Consider the following 4,283-nt stretch of genomic DNA (forward strand, 5'->3'; position numbering starts at 1 on the left):
CCTCTCTCACTCCCTCTCTCTCTCTCTCACTCACTCACACACACACAATTGTGGGGGGGAAAGAGGGACAGAGACGACGGAGTAGTAGTAGTTTACCATTTTAAGAATTCAGCATTACAGGGCCAGCTGCAGTTGCACACATCTTATATTTTTGGTTGTGAGCCTAGCCTTTAACGGCTGAGCCATCTCTCCAGCCCAGTTGCACATGTCTTATTCCCATCACTTGGGAGGCAGAGGCAAAGGGATCTCGAAGTTCAGGGTCAACCTAGTCTACAAAGCTAGTTCCAGGACATCACAGAGAAACTTTGTCTTGAAAACCAAAAACGAATACCAAAATAAACAAACGAAAAACAGCATTACTGAGAGGAATGCTAAAGGAAGTCAATTTATTTGTTAAAAATATTTTTTGTCATGTAATAGAAATGAATTAAAATTTTGGTCAAATTCTTTTTAAAGTAGTATACAGGTCATCAAGTCCATTTTGCTTCCTAAATTCAAATTTAATAACTACACATTTATCGACAACATGCACACTCTAGTTAACGTTATAATAGCATATAAATATGATCCTCCAACAAGGAGGGAGGTTTACTGCCGTAATTCTTCAAGATAGGAGATGATACATATGTCGGTCTCTAAACTGCTTGTTAAACCAAAAGGCAATGCTCTGATTACTGGAGAAATCCAGATTGCCGGGATCAGCAAAACTACACTGCAAAGTTAATAGCCTCCATCCTTAAAATATCCCAAGAGGAGAAAGAGAACGATTCAAACGGTTAACTTGAGCCTAACGATACTATACAGCAATAAGCTAAGCAAACGGTCAGACCCATTTATAATTAAGGCCCAGCCTTTACAAAGCATCATCGGTGGAACGTTCACCCAAACGGATGCAAAGATTCAGATACAAGGGCCCAAACCCAAAACCAAAAAGCACTGCAAGCACAAACAGCACCGGGAAGAATCTGGAAGAGCTGCACGCAGGGTGCTTTTTCTTCAACCGGGCGAGTCTCTCTACTTTATGATAAAGATAGGGCAATTTAAAGGCGAGAATGAATGGCAGACGAGTCTGACCAGAGGCTGCTCCATTAAAACACACACACAACACTACCCTACACTACACTATAAAAATAAATGCTTTGAGATAAACGGTGAGAAGTGATACTGGTAGTGTCCTCTGGGAAATCCGGGGAGGCAATAGAGTCCTTAATGGGGAGGAGGGGGTCCTCAGAATACATCTGCGATGGCCTTTAAAGTTGACGAAGTCGCAGGTCAACGTCGGGGACCCACGCATACTGATCCCGGGGATCTGCCGACCCACAGTCGAGGAAGCGGCAAGAGGCCAGCACCAAGCCCGGGGAGCCCTTTCTCGCTCCTCCAAGGCCACCGCGGGAGGGGGCTCTCGGCAGCTCCGCTCCGGCTGCGGTGGGCGCCAGGCTCGGGTACCGAGCCTCCCGCGGGTCGGGCTCCGCAAAGTTGCTCCAACACAACTCCGCGGCCTGGGGGGCTGCGGTCCCTTCAGCCCGCCGTCCCCTCCGTGCCGGTGGCCGGGGGAGGGCACTCCGACGGGCGGGCAGAGGACGCGAGGGTCACCGCGGCGAGCCGGCGAGGGGTCCGGGCCGCGCCTTCGCCGTCGTGACCCCCGCGCTCGGTGGCCGAGAGCCCGCAGCCCGGCCCCACTCTCCTCCAACCTCACGAGCACCTCCCCGGGAGGCAGCCCCGACCCCGAGGCTCACCCCGCCACCAAGGCCGCGGCCCCGCGCCCCTCCGTGCCTCACCTGCGCCCCGCCGTCCGCGCCTCCTCGCCGGCCCCGCGCGCCCCGTCGGGGCACGCGCCCACCCCGGGCGGCGCTTGACGGGCCGCAGACTCGGGCCGCGGCGGCCCGGCCGCCCCCTTCTCCTCAGACGACTCCCAGCGGCGAGCAGAAGAGCGCGGCTGGAGCCCCTGCAGCGGGGCAGAGAGGAGCTCGCCGCCTCCGCAGCCTCCAACACCAAATTCCCTTCAGTCGTCCGCGCCGCCCCAAGAAAATGTCACCAGAGGCCGTTCCGCTCTGCGCCTCACTTCCGCCCGGAACCACAGAGCAGCGCCTGCCGGCTAGAGCGGCCGCCGCGGCGGCGGGAACCTAAGCAAGCTGGCGGCCGGCCGGGAGCGAGCGGCGCAGCGCCACCTGGCGGCGGGGACGCACACGCACGCGCGCGGCCTCGGCTGAGCGCGGGCTCCAGCGCTCCCGCTTCCCGGGCTTTCGCGCGCGCGCGCCCTCCGTTCGATCCGGTAACGTCGGTCTCGGAGGGCCGAGATGCCGGGCCCGGCAAAGCCCGAGGCTTAAAAGCACGGGGCTCCGCTTCCCGAGGGCTGCCCAGTACTCACCCACTCGAGAAGCCTTTCCGAAGGAAGCTCACGATGTCCGATTCGTGGAGTCACCCCAGCAAGGTGTCCAATCCCCTTCGCTCCCCACTTTCCCGCGGGGGCCAAGGACAGCTCGGCTCCCGGGAACCGCTCGGCTCCGACACCCGCACTAACGTCCCGTTCAAGTTTGGGCTCTGGAAACGCCGCGGGGTTTGCGGCGAGCGCGCCACCTGCCGGTGACACAGTCGTCCAGGGGACCCCGCTCCGCCAACGCACGCCTCCAGACGCTCAGAATTCCACCTCTGCAGAGTCACTCCTTGGTTTGGCAGCCCGCCTTGGGAAGGGTGACACACACTACTGGGAGTTTTGCAGACCGGTCCTTAAAATGGGCGCGGGGCACGTGTTGGGCTCGGGACCTTGAGAAAATGAGATGTCTCCACTTAGCAAGTAGAGAGAGCTCCAGAGACCGATGCGAAGGACAAGCTTACAATGCAAGATCTGACTCCCTACGAGCAGTGCAGGTTTTGGAAGAGAAGAAAATGATAGTCATCTGTACCTTTTTTATTATTTGTTTGTTTGTTTGTTTGTTTATTATTTTTACTACGGGGAATTGAACTGATCCCTGCAGATGCGAGGCAATTCTTCACCCCACGGTTACGTCCTCAGACCTTTATCCAGTTTTGAGACAGGGTCTCACCGTTTTGAGATCTGTTAAAGATAAACTGGTAAAGATCTGTTCTGATTTCTGGTGTGGAGTCTGGAGACGACGCAGACCGAGAAAATGGAAGGCAAAGATGGAAAACAAATGCGCCTCTTGATAAGCGTCTGAGGGAAATGTATTTGGCATCTGCCACATCTCTGCACCATTCAGATAACTTTTCTGTGTCATTGGTCTTTCTGGCAAAGAACACCCATCTGCCCAGCGACTTGTGAAGCAAAGGTAAAGGTTTCCTGAGATGAGTCCTCTCCTGGCTGGCTCTCGCTGCCCTGCATCTCCAACTCCAGACCATAGAAGGAAACAGGATCAAAACCCCTGACCCGGGGGCCCAGTCAGCCTTCAGAGTTTCTGTTTGCTATGGGACATCACCCCATCGTTTCTAACAGTATCTGCAGGAAGAGAGTTCACAGCCAATTTCTGCTAATAAAGTGCCTCTCTGTAAGACAAAAAGATAAAAAGAAAAGGCTCGCCTGGCAGTGGTGGCTCAAGCCTTTAATCCCAGCACTTGGGAGGCAGAGGCAGGAGATTTCTGAGTTCCAGGACAGCCAGGGCTACACAGAGAAACCCTGTCTCGAAAAACCAAAAAAATAGAAAAGGCTCACAGACCTCCATCAACATCAGTTACCTTCTTAGACTACGTCTCTCAGGTTCAATCAGGATTATGATCATCATCCTGTAAGAGAGAGAGAGAGGTTGAGTGAGCTCAGAAGACAACCCCTGGGAGTCTGCTCTCTGTGAGGATCAAACTCAGTCAGGCTTCCAAGGCAAGCACAGTTACTCACTGAGGTTTCCTGCCAGCCCTCTCTCAGGAGTTTGCAAGTACGTTTTAGTCACATGTAATAGCTGTGCCATTTGTGGGGTGGGTACAGTGTGCCACTTCAAACCATGCATGATGTATGATGAGATCAGCATGACTGGCATAGCCATCACCTCAGACATTTCTTATATTGAGAGCATTTAAAACCCTCTCTTCTAGCTGTTGTATTCGGTTCCTTGTTTCAGCCACAGTTAGCCTAGCCTGCTGCTACAAAGCAATGCAAGCTCTTCCTCCGATCCAGAGGCACCTGTTCTTAACCATCTCTCTACATCTGATCCAACCCCACGTATCTTCCCCAGGCTCTGGTAACAACTATCCTACTCTGTGCTCCTTTCCTGGGAGAGTGTCTTAGTCAGGGTTTGTTTTTTTTTTTTTTTTTTTTTTTTTTTTTTTTTTTTTTT

General features: G+C 53.7%; 1 protein-coding gene across 4 annotated transcripts in view; it reads right to left on the reverse strand.

Moving 5' to 3' along the window:
• C18H18orf25 (chromosome 18 C18orf25 homolog) overlaps positions 1 to 2,549 on the reverse strand; it is an 84,864-nt gene extending 82,315 nt beyond the window's left edge. For 2 of the 4 annotated variants that reach the window (XM_029471787.1, XM_029471786.1), the window contains exon 1: positions 2,369 to 2,549. The gene's annotated coding sequence lies outside the window, so the exon portion shown is untranslated. Of the gene's footprint in view, positions 1 to 1,778; positions 2,064 to 2,368 lie in introns of those variants that run through there. The other 2 variants (XM_021150819.2, XM_021150818.2) reach the window with 2 other exon arrangements.
• Between the last annotated feature and the right edge of the window lie 1,734 nt (positions 2,550 to 4,283).

The sequence above is a fragment of the Mus caroli genome, chromosome 18 (genome assembly GCF_900094665.2).
Source record: "Mus caroli chromosome 18, CAROLI_EIJ_v1.1, whole genome shotgun sequence".
Taxonomy (NCBI): Eukaryota; Metazoa; Chordata; class Mammalia; order Rodentia; family Muridae; genus Mus; species Mus caroli.